The sequence below is a fragment of the Cavia porcellus genome, unplaced genomic scaffold (assembly GCF_034190915.1).
Source record: "Cavia porcellus strain 051 isolate PalLab524CR breed Dunkin Hartley unplaced genomic scaffold, mCavPor4.1 scaffold_30, whole genome shotgun sequence".
NCBI classification, from domain to species: domain Eukaryota; kingdom Metazoa; phylum Chordata; class Mammalia; order Rodentia; family Caviidae; genus Cavia; species Cavia porcellus.
In genome coordinates, this window is record NW_026947513.1 from 36,452,745 (window position 1) to 36,473,967 (window position 21,223).

Genomic DNA, 21,223 nt, shown 5'->3' on the forward strand with positions numbered 1-21,223 from the left:
TGTGTCTTAAGAATTATCTTATGTGCGTCTCCACTTCAGTGTAACCCATACCAAATTTGATTCCTCAGCTCATTCTTTATGAGTCATTTTTTCCCTTCCCTTCTCTACCTCAGTCAGGTCTTTTCCAATCACGATTTTTAAACTGCAATTCAATCTACTTGCCTTTATGCCCTGGGTAAAATCTGCTTCCCCATTTTCTGTACACATGTATTTGTTTGTCTATCATGATCCACACTGTAATGATGAATTACAGAAACAGTGTTCAATCAAGATGGCCTACCCTTGATCTTGAAGGATCAAAAAGAAAGAACAGCATAACAGCTAGCTCCTGCTGCTTCTTGTGAACCAAACGTTAAATATTCAGAAAACTTTTCAGTGGATATCAAATCATTTGAGCTTAAAAATGGACACTGAAAAACTATCTGTCCTTCAGAAAATGACAAATGCTTTGTTTGATTTACCAGCACAACGTAGGTCTTCACTGTACATCAACATTAATACGTTTAAAACACAGTTCTGATTGCTTCATGTTTCTGATTGGTTAGTGGTCTCATCTCATTGCTGGTGGTTACAGTGAAATAGCAGAACTTGCCAACTTTCATACCTCTGTGGCCTTTCTACTTGGCAGAGCTTGCTATCTGGCCAGCTGACATAGTCTTTATCTAAATCAGATCAACAGAATCAACTTCAAAAATCTTTGAATGCCCTGTGATGTCTCCCTCTGTTATTTGTCCCTTTGCTTCAGTGGACTTTTTGTCCTGTATATTGTTATATTAACATTTGGCTCACAAGAATTGATAACGTTGCCTTCCAATTCTTGTTGCAGAGAAACATTTAGTCCTGTCTAACTTGCTATACCATTCCTAGTCTTCCTTCCAGAGAGTCTGGGCCCCAGCTTCTCTAGGGAGTGTTCATAAAACTGACATCACTTCTCCATTTAGATTAATTATTTAGACACAGTAAAGCACTGAGTCATTTTCCTCATTAGCAACAAGAGATGAAAAACTCACCTAACAGTCTTACCAGGTATGTATTTTGCAATATTTTCAAACAGTCATGAACTGTAATTTGTATATCTGCACAAGTTGCATATACAGAGAGGGGAAAAGCACACGCTTACAAGATTATTACAGTAAAATAGGGCTCATTTTCCATTTCAATATCATTACCAATAACAAAGACTATCAAACTTAGACTATTGGGAAGGAATAAAAAAGGAGTCCAAGGAATAAATACTGTGTACAAGCTGAGGAATGGAAACTTAAAATCTTTTCACACCATCAGTAGCATTCACTTTGCCACCTACAGATCTGATTATAAAAATGAGAATCATTGCCAAGTTCCCATCATTCTGTCATCAGGAACTGTGAGACATGCATATCAGTAAGTGACCTGAATATCATCCCAAACATGTGACCATCAATATTAGATGTTTGATTTCAGTGACAATTGCTACGACTCTAAGAATTGTCACATATATAGTGACACAACAAAGGAAATGGCAGGTATGGTCTGAGTTTTGCTTGTTTCCTAGTGCCTGTGTACAAGCTAAGCTAAAATGTTTGAAAAGTTGGCATTTCCGATAACTTTTGACTACATCTTTGATAGTCAAACTATAAAAAGAAAAGTGTGTAATCCCTGTTCTTTAAATAATCACAACTCAGTTAAATCATATGCCATAACAGAGCACTAACACATCATCCATGAATGTTTATTTCTAAATACAACAAATTTACAAGCTCCATTATGAAGAACCCTTTATTTCATTCACTAGTGTAACCTCAGAAACAAGAATAGTGTTTGGCTTTTTCTACAGGATGAAAATAGTTGTTGGTTTTATGACTTCATAGTAGCATAAATGTTTAAGAAGCACATAAAATATAATTTACAGTTTATTTCAGAAATTCCAGACATTATTTTGTCCCCTATGATGGAGAGAGAAATAGCAGATCCACATTCAGGGGACTGTCTGGATGAAGCTGCAGATTTCAGACCAAGGCCTTGGCTCTATCTTACTATGAACATGCGTTACAAAACTGAAGCATCCATATTTCCACATAGACACTAAAGAAAAATCTCTAATTGTTCTAAGCATTCCTCATCCCAAATAGGAAGAGATAGCCAATATATTATGGAATATTCTCATTAGTAATAGAAATGCATTGTTATTGTGTCTAGATGTTTCCCCAAAACCTCATGCGGTCACGGAAGCAAGCTTCTAGAATTTGTGACTAATTCATCATCCAGTGTTGGGATTATGGGTGTGAGTTCTACAGTCATCCTAGGATGGGTGCCTTACATACAATATAATGGACAGAAAGAGTCTTAACTCTGTACTCTTCCCTTTTTACTCTGTTGCTTTTGCCATCTTCTGCCACCATGAACTGTTGTCCTCTTCCATGAGCAACCTATGTTGGACACAGAGGATTATAGACTGAAACCTCCACAAATTGTGAGCTAAATAAACCTTTCCTTCCTTCATTTTGGGTGTCGAGAACTTTTTCCACAGCTATGAGAGAAAAGTAAACAATACATACAGGCTGATAGGGTCCATCTTAGGTTTTTGTGTATTTCCTAGTCACACCAGATCTTCTAACCTGGAAATGAAGCTCAGGATGGAAACCACTGCCAGGAGAAAGGAAGCAGCACCCCTGTTTCTTGATCCAGTGTGTCATAATTCACCATGTTTGCTGTCAAAATAGATACAGTTTAAGAAATCTAGACTTTTACAAGGTAATACTTCATTTTAGAATTTTCAGAGAGGAGAAAAGTCAAAACCAGTATGAAGATAAACATTACTGAATAAAACTAATGATATCTTCAAGTACTTTACTAGAAGAGCCATACTATAATCAACCACAAAATCCAAACTTGTTTTCCTGGTAATAACTCATTTTCTCTACTAAGACAGTGGTAATGGGTTAGACGTGAATATGGTTTTTCTGGCCAACGATCATGTATCCTTAAGTCACCTAAAATTAAAAGATGGGAGTCAAATGTTGATACTGACAGTTCATACAATTAAAGCTAATAAAAAGTACAGTTTATTGAACCTGTTATTCAATTTTTTTAGTCATCAGGAATGTGCCAATTCATAGAACAATGGTCACTGAAATACAGATCACAGTAGTGTGACTCAAGTGCCAGAAGTTCATCTTCAGATCAGCTGCTTAAATATGTCTCTGAAATAGCTGAGGAAACTCGCCCAACTTTTCAGCTTCTCCTCAAAGTCACAGCAATAAATTGTTTCATCTGGTGGAATTAATCCCATTAAAGATGTTAATATTTTACAATTGCTAAGATGATGAAGCAGAAAAATTACCTGAATATTAGGGGAAATTAAGAGAAAAAATAAGATATAATTATGAAAGAATGGGTGATGTGTATGATCCATGAAGAGTTTCAGATGACCTTTACTTGCCCCCAAAATCATCACTGTTAAAAAAATGATGTGATTATTAATATTGACTTTCAATCAAAATGTCATTTTACATATATTTGGGGATAACCAATTCTCATTGTCTGGCACAGAGAGGACAAGAAATTTAATGGTAATACACAGAACAATACTTGATATTTATTAGGCACATTATAAATACTCGTGCACAGTTTTATTTTGCTTATTTATGACTTCCTGTAATTAGAATATATGACTTTGGATTACAAAATATTTCCTGCAACATAAAATTAAATTGTAGTAAGACTTATTGCATTTTTGCAAAACCCGTAGGGCTCAAATTAGTAGTATTTGTAAAACAAGTGATTGAAAATAGTCATTTTCACAGAAGCAATAGTCTATCAGTTCTTCCATGTGCATCAATTTCAGCTGTAACTCTGTGCTTGTTCCCATCCCCCAGCTGACTGTAAAATCTTCATGATGTCTGTTCACTATCATCTCATCAGCACCTCACTTGTCACCCACAGCCAAGGGTACACATGTGACACACAACTGGGTTGAGTGTGAAGGTGCAGTTCCAACTCTTATGGGCTAGTTCAGAAAGCTGCACCTACAAGACATAAAAAGTTATAATACAAAGTAATCAAGCAAGAAATCTGATTGTCCACTGAAGCTTAACTACTTAATGAAAAAGTGATACTTTTCAGAACTTAAGGAAACTACTGGAAAAACAAGCGATTATTTTTATATTTCCCCTTACGTATCTTATTATTTAACAGAATAGCTGGAAATATTTAGGTGTCATGTCTCATTGACAAAAAGGCTTAATGTATAGGAGTATCAAAATAAGGTTAAGAAGACAATGAAACTATGGATGAGCAATAAGCACATTGAAAATTTATGAACTTTAAACATAGTTGTAATAAGGAATAATCTGCTTATATAGTAATATGAAAATCATAAAAAATATATCTTATATAAGTTGGTAATATGTTATATTTTAGTAGCAAAGTTTAGCTTCAAAGTCATTTTGAAGCTTACAAATTATTTGTAAAACCAGATGTGTTACTGGAAAAGACTAGCAGAAGGACTAATTTAAGGAAGAGTATAACTTTTATCCTCAAAGATATCCTGATGATATTAAAGGAGTTTTATAAGAATAAAAACTAATCAAATTTGCATTTTAGAGAGATCCATCTAAGATGGAGGTCTTAGAATTAGGGGCATGATTGTAATCTGATTATTAAGGGATGAGGATTTGAAAATTGGCAAGACGAATAGCAAAAGTGAAATGAATTCAAGGGATTTAGGAGTAAACCAAAAGATCTTAGATACATCAAAGCAGTCCATGCTGAGAAGAAACAAAGGTAAACAATGTCAATTGTTTTCATGCTGTTTACTAATAAAAGGACTTGAAATAGTAATATATGTGAAATTTGATGTTTAAGTGCGTAGGAGACTTCCAAGTAAGTATATTCAAGAGTTATTGGATGAAGATTAGGTATTCAAGCTTTGGAGGACATTGAGTTTTCTTGCTTGATTTCTTCTGCATTGTAACTAACTTTTCATGTCTCTTAAGTGCAGGCTCAGTGGGACAACAACCAATTATTTGTCCAGGTTTGGACAAATCACTTGCACTCCTTCACTCAAAGGGTAAATAATGAATAACAAGTAGTTATCCTTCACTGTAATGCAAAAGGGCTGCACAACTGAATTACACAATGCAGCGCAGAAGACCCTGATATTTGCATCAAAGTGGTACCAAGTCCAATTGCCCTAACCTGCACATTAACAAAGCCAACATGTTCACTAGCTTGATATCTTCATACTATTATCTATAGTTTATTTTTCCACCTACTCACTAAAATTCATCCCTCTATATGCATAATTGATAAGGTGCTTAGGTATTTTTGTCAACACATTTTTTAATCAATAATCCTAGATTTACTTCTATCAGATTTTCTGTGATAAAGCTGCAATTTAAACACTATACCAGTTTACATGGTTCAATTTCTTTTCCTTTTCTTCCTATTGACACTACATTATAGGGTTAGAGGTAGTTCTTATGTAATATAATCAAGATATACTGCTACGCATATCATTTTCAACTGACCCAAAACTAAATTTCTTAACTTCCTTGTATCATCGCATTTTATTCTTACATATTGTCTTGCATAGTAGAGGATAAAATATTAAAGTGCTTTCAACTATGAAAATCGCCCTCATAATAAGGCTATATTTAGGTTTCAGCTGATTGCCATAGAAACCAAAACTTTGTTGACATTTACAAAGAATTTTTAAGTAAGTTTATGGAAGAAGAAGCTTATATTTGCCCAACCATATATTGTTAGATTACAAAAAGTAATGGCCACAAACTCTTTTTTCTTATGTATGTGATTTTGATAAAAAGTTAGATCCATTGTCTACCAGTTATATCTCCAATGGATCATTGATTTGCCTTACCTGTTTGCATAATTGTAGACAGGACATAATGTTTGGCTTACAAACCACTTTCCTCATGTGACTTATTCCTTCTCATAACTGAGGATCTTTCCATCATGTAGCACCCCAGGCTGGCCTAATAACCAAATGGATCAAGTGGAACCAAATGAAACAGAAACAAATCTTAACACCTGAGAATTTCTAGACCTGCTAAGTTGCCAAATCCAAAGGCTGAAACCTTCATGAACTATGCAGCCCCAGTCAAGTCACCTGAGTAGAGATCAGCCTTAATTCCATAAGCCAGAGGAATAACCCAGTAGATAACCAAAGAATCACAAGATTAGTCTAGAGCCATAAACTGCTGGTGATTTACATTTTGGTCTAGTTTTTATACAACAATTGATAACTGATGAACTAGAAAATCGTGTGCTCCTTGGATCAGGGACAGGAAGAAAAGAACCTGGTGCAATGTCCACTTGAAATGTGGAGAATATGACCTTTTTCCCTTGCTACCAAATGGTAATCATCCTTTAACTTTCTTTACTCCTCATGGTGTTTTGTTTTTTAAATCTCATTCATCAAACATTATGCAAAATTTCAAATCACTCAAGAAATCCCAGTGAGGTAAAGGGATAGTTTATAAGCTAGATCTCAAAAAGCTGATATACATACATTTTAACTGCGATCATTTTAACTTACCCACTAACATCTTTGTAGGATTTAAGGATGCAAAAGGAGTTTATAGAATCATGTTGATTTTGTATACTATGCATACCTCAGAAAGTTCATTGTAGTAAAATTAACAACATAAAAAGTTACATTTTAAAAAATCATGTAATTTGAAACCATTTTAGCTTTTGCCAGTCAGGTAAATATTGGAAAATTATGAACTTACAATTTAATTAATTTCAGAAAGGTAACCAAATCTCTGTTAATTTCATTATAGTTTCATGCCAGGTAGTGTTTCATAAACCTCTTGTCTCATATTTAATCAACAAAGATTTGTTTTGATCTTTCACTTATTTTATTTACATTCGACAATTCAAATTAGTTGCATGTGAATTATATGAAAGGATGGCCATACTTAAATGTCTTGAAAGAAAGAATGGCATAATTTTAAATGTCTGAGATATATAGCTTCACTTTACTAATTGAAACAAGACAAAATAATCTCCAGAGTTACCTCCATTCCTGATGCATTTTCTAAGTCTTCTGTGTGATATTATGAAATATATTCAGTCTTTATCTCCTGCTTTTTCACAAAGTTCCTAAAAACCTCTGGAAGCTTCAAAATTATAGCAATTTGTTGTTGTTTTTGTAACTACCAATAAGCCCCTTATGATCAAACCAACTCACACTAATGCAGTAATGGAGTCAGGCAGAGGAAGTATCTAGGGACTCTCACCAGGACATGCGATGAGGTGAGACATTTGGCCCCTTAAGCTTTACCCATGGTGGAGGAAAGGAGATCTAAAAAACTCTTGAACAATGAGACTTGATGTGTTTCTAGGTCGCTGAGTAGGTGGAGGTACTGGGAGGGAAATTATAGGGAGAATACACAGGGCAACTGCACTCAGCCTCCATCCAATAGCTTGCTGCATTTTTCTCTTCCACTTGGCTGTTTGTCAGTTGGACCCTTTAAAATGTTATAATGAAAGCTGTTCTAGCAAGCTGAAGACACCTTATGAACCCTTAATTATAGCTAATCTGTCACAGGTCCTGAGATGGAGACGTGCACTAGACCCAGAGTGAATCTGGAGTTCTCTCAGAGAAGGTGGTGTTGAAACTGAGACAAATTAGAAATGCTAAGCTGGGAGTATACACAGAGATGTGCTCACTATGGAAGAGCACGCAAATGTCTGGTTTCAGAAGCGCTGTGTGATGGTGTGAGAAGCACACACACTCACACTCACTCACACCTGGTTTCAGAAGCATTGTGCTAGAGTGTAGGAAAGCCATATTTTTGTCATCTTCCATTCACTATTAGTTCTATCATTCTTAGATCTTAGTCTCAGATTAACTTAATTAGAAATGTCTCATGTATTTTCCTGCTAGTCAATGTGTTTACATGAAGTAAATATAAGAAAATTTGATGAGAGATCACTGGGAAATAAATGAACAGTACTTAGGATTCAATATCCACTATAGCTACATTTTCATGGAATTTATAAATTATTATAGAATATTAACAAGGTAAATGCTTTTACTATTACATGTGAACATTTGAGCCATTTAAATATAATATGTACCAGTAGGTTAGGCACTTTTGTAGTTCTTTTTTCATCATTAAATCTGTTGTTTTGAAATGACAGATTCATAAGAAATATTGAAGATCATGTAAAGAGGACTCATATATTTCTCAACTGTTTATCCCAAGAGTAACATCTTATCTAAGTATAAGGACATCAAAATCAAGAATTTGACATAAATAAAAGGCTTGTTTATCATTATAAAAGTACTATCAGATTACTTTTACATATTTTATCATTTTACAGATTCATAATTGTCACAGCTGAGGTATATTATATTTTGAAAGAAATGGGTCTATTTCATCTAACATGATAAATTTATGTGCATGGAATTATTCATGGCATTCATTTGTCATTATATCACATATTCACAACATTCACTTATCATTATCTTTGATGATTTGAGATCTTCAGTGATAACCTCAATTTATTTTCCATATTAGTGATTACATATTCTGTATTTTTCTTTTCTTAGTCATACTAAAGATTTATCAGCTTTATTGAACTTTTAATAGGACTGACTTTTGTCACATTTTATTATGTTTCTGCTTGCAATTTTACTGAATTCCATTTTAATTTTGCTGTCTCCTTTTCTAGCTGATTTATTGATTTGAGACTTTTCCTTTTTATTGTGAGAGTCTTTAGCCATAAGTTTCCCTTTTGGAACTGCATGGGCCCTCCATTTGATGTATTTTCATTTTTGATTAGCTTAATTTATCATCTTATTCCCTAGAATAGCTGTTGTTTTAACTGTGGATCATTAGGAAGCTTTTTTGTTTTGTTTTGTTTTTCTAATTTCCACAGAATTATAGATAAGCTATGCAGATACCTCTATAATTTCTAGATTCATTCCATTTAGGTCAGTGAACTTATTCATGGATTTCATTTTTTCAATTTGTTTATATTTCTTTTATTCATAAGATGTGGTTGATATTAGTACATATTCAACAGATGTTTCAAAATAATGCGCACTCTCTTGTTTGGAGGCAAGTTGTGTAAATATCGATTAGATCCTATTGATCTTGTTATAGAGCTTTTCTGTACAGTGAATAGATAATTTCCTGTCAACTCTTCTATGAATGGTTGAGAGAGAAACTCTAACATATACAATTGTAATTGAAAGATTTTTCTATTTCTTCTTTCAGTTTTATCAATCGTGTTTCGTACACTACACATATATAGTATATATCTTTAGTGAATTGATATTTCTTTGCTATTTGGGGTATGCAGATCTTACCTAGCCACACCTCACTTGTCTTGCATTATGTTCCCTTACTACAATTTCTCATCCTTTCATTTTTAGTGTATCTAGATAGTATTTTTGAAGTGAGTTTTATGTGCACCACATGGATTGCGCTATTTTATTGTCTACAGAGTTGTTTGGTTTGTTTTGTTTAGAGGCAGGTTTTTGATTTGTAGTTCAGAATGGCCTTCAACTCATAGCAGGATGCCCCAGCCTCCTGAGTGCTGGGATTACAAGTGTGTAACCCCGGTCCCAGAAAAGATTATTTTATTAACTTTCTCTCTTTAACTGTGTATTTTCAGTCATGTATTTAGATTATTTACATTTAGTATAATTATTGGTACGTTAAAGCATGCATATGCTATATTTTTTGCTTTCTATTGTTTTTCTGTTTTTCATTTTTATGTTTATATTTCATAGCCTTCCCATGGATCATTTCAATAATTAGAACTTTATTTTACATGTAATGTTTCATTGTATCTCTGTGTTTTTTTCTAGCTGTTGTTCAAATTATAAAATTACTTATTACTTAACAACAGGAATACGTTCTGACAAATGTGTTGATAGGTGATTGTGTCAATGTTACCTATACAGCACAGTCTAGTGCATACCTAACTTCTCTGTATAACATATTGCTTTGACACATTTACTCTGAAATTTCCATCTGCAACTAGTATATGTTGAGTTTCAAGAAATTTTTCAGTTGCTTTTGCTTTCACCTTTGTGAAGTCAACACTCATTTTCACATTACCTAATGAAAACCAATTCTTGTGCTAGTTTAATCAGCTATAGCTAGCAGTAAGTTCAACATAATAACCAATCAAAGTCCTTCCTTTCAACATTGTAAGCCATCTTCTAGCTTTGTCTGTGATTGTAATAGTACTAACAAATGTAGGTTTATGCCTGGTCTTCAATTCAGGTTACCAGAAGTTATTGCTTTATCTCATGTATCAAAAGGCCTTGATTGACTTCATTACTGTCATTGATTTCAGTGAAGTTGATCCTTTAACAGATTCCATCACATTGTTCTTATACTTTAAGCTCCCAACTATAGTGGAATGGAACTTCCCCACTGGTGAGCCATAACCATCACTAATTTTTCACCATCATTGTACTTAATCACTCATAATTTTGTTACCAGAACAATAGTTCAACATCACATCATTCCAGTAGATTTTGGATGCTTAAGGGTTAGGATGAACAAAACAACATAAGATTAAACACAAAAGAAGATGGTGCAATCTAAAAACACGTTAAAGGTTAGCTTTATGAAGTGTCTAGTGCAATATGGCACTATTTTACAGGAAATATTTATCAATAGAAGTGCATTCTACATGATGGTATAACATTCTATAGTGAATGCATAAATACGTAACAGTGGTTTATCATCATTGCCAAATATTATCTACTGCATATAATTATATTTCTTATAATTTTATGGCACTGGAAACTCAGTTAGTTTACACCAGCATCATCACAAACATGAGTAATGTTTTACATGAAGGTAATGCTACGATGGCTATCCCAGTATTAGTTAACAGGAATTTTTGCTCCATCATAACCTTATGAGACTTCCACTGTATTATTCTGACCAAATCATCACTATGCTCACAACTGTGCGTACCTACTTTATCATACTCTATTCATAATAGCGTATTAGAACTCTAATGAAGTACACTAACCATATCTTCTATATCCCCTTATACTTTCCATTGAAATTGTGATAAGCATTTCATTACATTCACTGAAATGCATTAGATAGTGCTATAATTTTTAATTTATCCTTCAAATATAATTCAGAAAACTTAAGTGGGGGAGCAATACATATTATATTTGGATGTGTATGTGCTTTTTCATTCTTATTTCTTTCCTAATTTTCCAAAATTTCTTCTTTTATCACTTCATTTCTATTTACAAGAATTTCTTTAGCCATTCTTTTTTGGATAGGTCCAGTTTTGCAAACTTTCTTCATTTACCTTTTTATGAGAGCATTTTCGTTTCCCCTTCATTCCTAAAAGATCTTTACACTTTGTATATAATTTTATTTAACAGTCTTCTCTTGCAGTATATCAAAATGCTGTACTACTTTCATTTGGCCTGCATGATTCCCTAAGAAAATTTTCATAGTTAAAATATTCTTCCCTCAATAACTCACTATTTCTCTGATTGATTTTAACTGTTTTCTTAGTCTGTAATTTTCAGAAACTTCACTATAATGTTTCTTGGTGTAGATTTCTTTAGATTTGTGCTTCCTGGTACTCATGCAACTAATTGACTCTGCAGAGAGATGTCTTTAGTCAAATATAAGAGGTTTGCTACAATATTTCTTCAAGGACTTTTTGGCTGTCCATTCTTATTCCTCTCCTCTTACACTCTACTGACATGATATTAAATCTTTGCTATAATCCCAGAGCACCCTGTCGTTCATTTTTTAGTCTACTTCTGTTGTTGAAACTAGAGAATTTCTAGTGTATCATCCACGCTTTTTGATTGTTCCCTTTGTCCCATTAATTTGCTTTTAAATCCACCACTGAGTGTTTTTTATTCTAGCTATTGTATTCTGTAGATACATGTTTGTCTGATTCTTTATTTTTTCTATTTATTTTCTGAGATTTTCAAGAGTTTCATCTGTTTCAAGCTTGTTCATGACAGTTATTGAAATGCGAGTTAGATGGCTGCTTTAAAATCTCCGTCAATAATCCCAGATTGTATGTAATATCAATGTTCATGTCTCTCATTTGTGTTTTCTCATTCATATTTAGATATCCTTGTTTTGGTGTATGGTTAGTGATTTTCAACTAAAAGCTCAGTGTTTGATGTTCTACAGAATTCTGGGTATTGTTTGATTCTTGGGTTTCAGCAGAGAGAGGACTCAGAGTCATCCCCAGTGTGACTCATGGCCCATGAAAGGCACTCCGTGTTATGATTGGTTGGTGGTGGAAGATAAAGCTCTCCATTAAGTCTCCCATCATTATCACTCTGGCTTGGAAGCACAGGGATTTCTCATCACTTCTTCTCAAGTGGCACCAGGATATCAGGAATCCTAAGGGACTAAGCCTACTACAGTGAGTGGTGGTAAAGCTACGGCTCTCACCTAATCCTCTTCTGACTCCACCAAAGCAAGAGGCCGGAGAATGCCTCACTCTCACCAGTTGGGGTTGGCACTCCAGGTTCCCCACAGATCTCCACTCAGGTTTGGGAGACTCCCTGCTGTACACAAAGGATAAAAGTTCTGCTCTCTTTTGTGATATCTTTACTGACAGCGAGCTTGGGTGACTCCTTAAGCCTGACAAATGTCAATGTCTATGACTTCTCCTCTGCTTTTCTAGTGCTTGTTTGGCCACAGTTTTCTCAGATGTGTTTTCTTAGAATAGAGAAGCTTCTGGCTTGTGAGGCTACTCCTTTCTGCTTCCTTTGGGGAGAAAGATCAAGGTTTCCTTGGACTTTCCCTATAGATTACATATTACATTTCTGTGTTATTGGTTCTCAGCATCAAATCTTAAATATATTGTTACACGCAGCTGACTTAGATAAAAACATTATAGCCAATCAGACAAAGATGATCCCTCAAAGGAGCCAGTGCAGAAGGCCAGATAACTTGAAATTAATGAGGAGGTAGACACTTCCTCAGTAGGCCAGACATCAAGACAAAAGATAAATCAAATGCACCCACATACTTCCTAAGGATGAGCATCAGGAATTGATATTCTAAATAGATCTCTATCAGCTTGAGGAAGCCAGGAGTCACCATCCCAGTTCCCTAAGGGAAGTCACTGCTCTTTAATCTTTAAGCATGCCTGCTTGCTACATGACTGGCTTCCCCATTTGTCCCAGATTTAATCAATTTTACCTGAGCAATTAATGTCATGGGCTGGCTATAGTTCTGTCTCACCTCATGTCTACCTTGTGAGCTCCTGGGTTTTCCTCACCTTAGACCTGACTCACTTTGCAGTCTTACTCCATAAAAGTTTCTAGAAAAGTCAGAATCTTTGACAACCCACTTGGGACCCCTTCTGTCTCAGACAGAAGCTTTCTTTCTCTCAATAAATATATTCTGCTCTTAACCTCAACTGTTCAAAAATTCATTCTTTAGTTTTAGAGACCATGAACTCATACAGGACATCTAGTAGGTCAGGAGTTTCCTTCCTCTATATCAATATTTGAAAAAAAGATGTTAAGGACACATTACTGTCAGACAGTAAGGTCTCATCTGCCTTCTTTCCTCAAACTGCTACAGTTATCATAAATTTGTTTTATATGTAGTATTCCAGGTTTTTCGCTGTACTTAAAGCAATCGAAAAAATATTTTTTGCAAGAAAAATTCATTAGATAATTTAAATAAATCATGTAAGAAGGTATTATATTTAGATGCCTTTGAAAGAAAGAATGGTATAATTCAAATTATCTGTTTGTGATGCAGCCATGTTCTTTTTTCCTTAAATAAAACCCTCAAAATAAGCTCTATTGTTATCTAGACTCTGTAAGCTTTCTCTAAATTACCCTTTTACTCACTTGGCCAATTTTACAATTAGAGTTTTTTGGTCATAAATCATTAGAGACACTACATGGATTGTCCTATTATTTGCTTCTAGAAGTTACTTGTATTTGGCATGATTATTGGAAATGAACCAAAGGAAACTTGATTTTAAAAAGCCACAAAGATTACTTTTAGTATTTAAGCTTCACCATACATCAGGATCTTATAATTTTTTAAAGAATATTATACCATAGTGATTTCAGAAAGACTTGAGCCCGTTATCACACACCATGCTGTAAATTATATACATAATAAGTAAAGGTGCAGGTTGTTGCTATTCTTATAATCACAATTTCTTATAATCACAAGCATCAACTTTAAAACATTGAGCTTATTATTCCAGATCCTACACTGATTCAACCAGATAAAAGAAATCAAAATGATTTCCTTATATGGTCTATTTTACAATTTGAAGTTATTTACTACTAAATAATTTAGATAAAAACTATAACAGTCTTTAGTTATAAGATGCATTTCATCTAGAATTTTTCCCTGAATGATATTAGCCACCTTATCATTCCCTGAATGATATTGGCCACCTTATCATTGAATTACATTATCTAACTATCATTTAATTACATTTTAGTTCAAGGTGGAGAAATCCCAAAAATAAATATCTAGTAATATATTCACACCTCTCTTCAGAAGGTCTTCTTTCTTTTCTGTTTAATTTCTATACCTAAAAATTTAGCTAGTTGTGGACCAGCCTGCTTTATTTAAGCCAGACAGTATTAAGAAACAGAATAGAGGACTAGGGAGCACTGTCGAAGAAAAGGACAGAATGACCTCATTGGTAATAGGGGAAACCTTTGGCTGCAATTCGGAGCTGTCGCCAGGGAGGGAAAGTTCTTGTGGACTGTTGTAACATGACAGATTCTTTCCTGTGCAAAGGCTGCAATGACCACTGAACTCCTAACGTGCCTTCAGAGTAAAGACAGCAGGTCATGAAGCTACTCCCAGGTATAAACGTTGATCTCTGTCTGTGTGTTTGGTGCCTAGGGGTAAATCTGAAGAGAACTTCAACCAAGCATAAATCATCATTTTGCCCACATCTTCCAGGCTGGTCTAACCATCTTGACCTACCAAGTTTATCTTCACCGCCAGCTTCACAGCTGCTGAGTAACTTTCCCAGACTGTTGAGCTTCTCATCTGTGCCTGAGACCTGACTGTAACCAAAGCAGGCATTTTAATAGCATCCTCTGATGCTGAAATACATCCAAATGCAGTTTTGCACTTTTTTTGATTTTCATAATAACAATAATTTAAAACTCTTATGTATACTCACTCCTTCTGAGCCTATGAAAATTAAGTGAGACTGAAGTAGAATGTATTATTTATGTTGCTCCTAGAATTTAAGCCCTTTGGTTGCTTAGAGTCTTGCAATTTATAGAATTATCTTCTCCCGATATTGTATGACAAATAGGTCACCACAATCTTTCTCCTAAATTTATTAATGTGAGAAATGAAACAAGGAAGTAAGAAGACCCTGGACCACACAGGGAGTGGAATACATAAGACTTTTGCTTTAAAATTTGCTATCTTCCAGGCCTGCCATTAACAGATTTTTTTTTTTTTTTGCATAGTAACCTAAAAATTGGGAAATTTATATGGAAAAAAGCAAACACAGGAACAAAAATGAACAACAGATTTTTTTGTTTGTTTTAAATAACAAATACTCAAGATATACTAGAAATTCTGTACATGACCAAGATAAGGAGATATTACCTATAAGCCTTGGATTTAGCTCTTGCCTTTCCTGGCAGTGAAAGAAATAAGAAAAATATATTATGTGTATATTTGACTTTTGGACAAATGGAACGCCCAAGGGCACTTTGAAAATAAAACTTCCTTTGAACTAAAGTCTGGTCAGTACCTACTCTATGCTTCCCTATATAATTTGTCACAGAAACAATGTTTTGGGATATGTTTGCACGAAGATACAGATTCATTCTTTAAAAAGTCACATCCTATAATGAGACCAAAACCCATAAAAATAAATTTAGTGATACCACAAGGAAGTTGTGCTATTACCAACTAAACAATCCAAGTTACTAGAGACAGAACTGTGTTCCGTCAAAATTCATGTGTGACAGCTTTGGCTCCAAAGCAATGACATCTAGGAATGGGGCATTTGAGAATTAGATGAAGACCTGAGTTACAGCCCTTATATGTGGAGGGAGAAAAAAGAGAGAGAGAGAGAGAGAGAGAGAGAGAGAGAGAGAGAGAGAGAGAGAGAGATCTTTATTTTTTTTGTCTTTTTCACAAATATAATAACTTAGTGAGGTGAAAGCCACCTTCAAACACAGAGAAGTAGAGTTAGAATGAAATTTATCCTATGAGCACCTTGATCTCAGACTTCCAGCCTCCAGAACTGTAAAAAATCAATTTCTATTGTTTAAGACAGTCTACAGTGTTTTGTTTTGACAACTTCAGCAGACTAACATACACCTTTTTATAAACTTACACAAGGAATGTATCTAGAAAGACTCCTCTCTAAACAAGCTGACATGTTTAGCTGTCATTAGACTGTGTCTTTCAGCCACCGAATATTCACATGGAGATTCTGGCAAGTGGATCTTGTATGACTCAAGGTTCGACTTTCTATTGCTATGAAATCTATCATGTAAAAAACTTGAAGGAGCCATAGTTTATATTTTCAAAGCTGTTTAAATTTCACAAAACTCATTTTCAATATCATCATCTTATCTAATACCAAAAAAAGCTCCGAGATACAATTTTTTCTACCTTACAGAAAAAGAAAGTAAAGCCTTCAAAGAAAGTAGATTGATTGTCTAAGAGCAGTTTATTTATCCAATTGACATTAAATACACTGTGCCCCATTGGTTCTATAGTGTAGGCAAGGCACCTGCAGTGGGGATACATTAATGAGACTCCCAAGGCGGATGTGACCTCTGGGACTTCCACCCAGTTCTCTGCTCAACCATATTATGGAACCCCACAGGCACACCTGTAAGGATCAGCACAAATGCCCTCTTGAGGACAAGAAACTGGGAAAGCAGCACCAAGTAACATGACTACAACCTTGTGTTCAGCTTTTACTGAAGGTAGGTAAATACCTACTTTTGTTATCGGTAAGAAACAGTCATATGTCTTACCCAAGTTCTTCATGTCATTGTAAAAGCATACAACAGAAATCTCTACAAGCGCCTTCTTAAATTTGGTCTCAGTAATTTGCTCACTTCACAAGTATGGGACTTTTTTTTATATATAGTTTCAAGTTTCATTATTCTCAACTGAATAAAGTAGATCACAATGTATATCTCAAGTTATTTTGGGGGGAATCATATTAAATTTTATTCTTCAAGCATTTAAAACATCAGGTGCACAATAAATGTTCATTAAATTAAGTTCTTCTATTATTAAAGAATCCCTGCCAGTTTCCTAGTAGTACATGTGGATCTCAGCTCACATTATATGTTAATTTTCTACAACTTGTTTTAATTATCTACTCCAAATATGTTCTGCTCAACGGCTAAGCACTCCATCTCAGAACTCCCTCCTACACAAGGGTTATGTTAGAGGCCTGAAACCATCTGCTGCAGCAAGTGTTAGTAAGACAGGAGGCTGCAGGCACAAGGTCTCTATCATCAGTCAGTTCTGTGTGCTGGTCTACCCTTGTGGCAAGGAACCCTGGCCTTGACACTTTGTATTCTCACTGCTGAGATTGTCATGACACTATCCTGCTCTTCATCCTTGCTCGGTCACTGTTAGGGGACCGATGTGTTTCCATTGGCTTTCTCTCCTATTACTAGACAAGAAAAACAGACTTTCACCCCATATTGCCCTAGTTTTAAACCATTTCCCACTTTTGTGTCTTAATTTTTAGGATGGAAAAAAGAGGCAGCAAAAGATGTAATATACTATTTCCTGAACATCTTCCAAATAAACTCAGGAAGAAAGGTATTCTATAATTCCCTAACAACTGTTTCATCCCATAATTTCAGTCTTTCAATGTCTGGAACCCTGTGACTGTGGAGCACTCTCTGTAAATGGATGGTCTCAATTACTATTCAAACTCCATAACCGCTTAGAAGCAGTCACTGTTCCCAATGGTCTTCCATGTCACCCCCCCTGCCTAAGGCAAGAATACTGCACCCCTCTCATTGCTACTTCAACTACTTGAAGCTTGAACAAGGTAATTACAAAGTTTTTCTGGCAGGTTCCACTGTGGGAAATTCTCCTCCCCATCCATACCAGACTTGTAGCACATGTTGAGAACTGAAATTTCTAGGCAGAGTCTCAGTCAAGGACTTACACCTAAATTCTACACAACGCTAAATCAAAATAAAAAATTTCAAATATTTTATCCAACTCAGAACATCAAAAGGGTTGTGCTAATATATTTGAGAAGTAATTATAGTCTTAGTCAAAACTATATACCTTGAACACAAGATAATAGGAAATCACTAATGTCTTCCATAATGCCTCTTGTTATCTTCAAAAAACCTGTCTGTACCATCAAAGATTTTGTTTGTTTGTTTACTCTTAAAAATTAAAAATTAAAAATATTTTTTTAATCAAATGATTTAATCAAATAATTTTCTTTAATCAAATGATAACTACAGATATGGCATTAGTGAAGTGACAATAAACATTTTCAACTCTATCAGCTTTCTCACTAAAAGGAGAGTATAGTAATCTATCTTTGTAAAATTCTACCACAAATTTGCCTGCTACCACTAATACAGTGGTACTTTGGTTTATAAATGCTTTTGTCTGCAAACAATTTGATTTGCAAACAAACATAGGTGAAAATAATGTTTTGTTATGACTTGTATCTAGATGTCCCCCCAAAATCTCATTTGTTCACAAGGTGGAGTTTTTGGGAGTCAGTTGGATCATGGGTGTATGATACTAGGATTAACATTATATAATACTGGAGTAGTCCAAATATTGGTTCATCATAGTTTTAGATGTGGGTAATGAGAAGGCCCGCCCTAGGAGCGAAGGACATCACCAAAAAGTCTTCTAGCATGGATATGATAAGAAGAAAGGGAAGCTTGCTGCTGCTGCCGATGTCTCCTGACTCCCTTCCATGGACTGTTCCTCCTCTGGGATGTAACTCTGTCATGCCACCCTGCTTGGATCCAGCTGACAGTAGACTACAACTCGTGAGCAAAAATGAACCTTTCTTTCTTTCAATTTAGGTATTGGGTATTTTGTCTTAGCAGTGATAAAGTAACTAAGATACTTGCTAAAAATATATTCACATTTCAATAGATGTACATTAACGTGGTTCTAGAATTTAATGTAATGTCTCACATATTTTCCTTTAATACTAAATGTCAGGTCACCAGCTCTAGAAAGAAAATTGTCTTTCTATAACTATAGACATGTGGTTCTTATCTGCTATTATGGTTTATTTCTACATATCCCCCAAAAGCTTCATGTGGTTATGGATGGAGCTTTTTCAGAGGTGGCCGAATCTAGGACTGTGTGATTGATTCATGGTACAATGCTAGGGTTAAAGGAGCTAGGATTAAGGGTGAATGATTACTAAATCAGTCCACTGATTGGACTGGTCGCATCCTAAACCCATTAGATTGGATACAGTATAAGGAACTATTGTGTCCTGACCTAGATCCCTGATCCTCCAAACTAGTGTATGGCAGAGGTTAAATAAAAAGAAACAAATCTTAGGGCTCCATGAGAGTCAAAACCCTTCAGTTGAGCTCCTGACACTGAGGGCTATGACAAAGAGTTCTCTGGATCATCCAACTTTTATTAGGACCAAAGACAAAAGGCGGAGAAACTGAGGAAAACACAGGAGATGAGCAGGACCTTGGGAGTCACTTCAAAGACTTTTCTAAGTAGTAAATTAAGCAGATTAGGAGAACCATCTTGTCTCCGAGATAACATTTATGGTAGGATTGAGACTGCAGGAGTGAGATGCCTGCAGCTGCAGTCTCTACTTACTTAATTAGTGTTGGAGCCAGTGTCCTCAGCTGTGGCCTTATCCTGCTTTTTGAAGTATCTTGGTCTCACAGGCCACTACAGGCCTGAACCAGGACCAGTGATTCATAGAAGTTCACTTACTATGAACAGCTCCTGTCGCCAGGCAAGGGGCCAAGGCCTACGACAGACTCACAGATAAACATAGAAAGCCAATTAGAAAATTTAAATCCTGCTCAGAGCCACTTCATAGTGGTCTCTGACAAGGAACACAAAGAAACCAGTGTCTCCATCCCTGTTGCTTTTGCTAACTTCTGCACCATGAACTGTCTCTCCAGCTCGTTTAGAGCCCACTGGGTAAGGACTGAAATCGCTTCTTGATCCCATTGCCGCATCCTGATTGCTGCTAGCCAGTCTCATATTCTTGCTTTCACTGCCATCAAGATCCATAAAAGAGTCCCTCAGTTTCTATAACTGCAGGTAGGATCTGCCTACCCACATCCACGGAGTTAGGAATTTCCCAGACGTAAGGAAGGAGTTCATATAGTGGGTAGAAAGAAGAGGAAAATGTGAAAATAAGGAATAGACAATGTCCTCTATAGTTGTTTTTTGTTTTTGTTTGTTTAGGTTTATTTTTCATCTAACAATAAGATGTATAAGACACAATTACTATGTGTAAATGATGAGCATGTAAAGCGTCTCCCTCTCTCTCTCTCTCTTACAATACTAAAAAGGGTAATTAAAGGACCAATCCATAGTTAGGATTTCCTGTGCAATTCATATGCAAATTGCGTTTCTACATGTGGATGAACTGCCCAGATTGACTTCACTTTCCTTCTTCCTTGTCACATTGCATCGAATTCTACTTTATCTCCCATTTTTCCAGCTTCTGATAAAATATGAGCTGAGAGAGTCAAATGGAGAAATTATGTTGTTGTTGTGTGAAACTAGCAAAGCCTGTGCATCAGGTGTGCTCATTGGGCAATGTATTATTCTCATCTTGTAGCTTGTTTCTTCAAAGTGTTCAGTCTAGCTGAATTTTATTGGGCATAAACAGATCTTAACATCTTTTTCTTCTTTTATTCTTTTTTCATCCTTTCTCCCAGAACATCAAATAGACAGATATTGTCTCAATCTTTACAGGAAAAGTACCCACAAAAAATGACTGTATATTGTAAGGATAAACGTGATTTACTGTGACCTAAATGCACAAATAATGTGCTAACAACTGTCTCCTTTGCAATCAGTAATTATTTTAACAATGCTATTTGTATCTGATCACTTCTAGAACTGCTCTTTCAGGAGCTTCTGTTTCCATAAGTTTAGAACCTACAAAAACATACTTTTCCCTAAATGACATCTCATTTTCTTAATGAACTATATAAAGACATTATTGGCAATAACATACCTTTCTAATTATATTAGTTATCTGATTTGGTATT

At 35.2% G+C, this 21,223-nt stretch overlaps 1 long non-coding RNA gene across 1 annotated transcript in view; it reads right to left on the bottom strand.

Annotated features, from left to right (window-relative positions):
• Positions 1–2,883: 2,883 nt before the first annotated feature.
• LOC106028034 (uncharacterized) overlaps positions 2,884–21,223 on the bottom strand; it is a 111,632-nt gene continuing 93,292 nt past the window's right edge. Inside the window, exon 9 of the long non-coding RNA XR_001201643.2 lies at positions 2,884–4,007. This is a non-coding gene — a long non-coding RNA (uncharacterized LOC106028034). The remainder of the gene's footprint in view (positions 4,008–21,223) is intronic.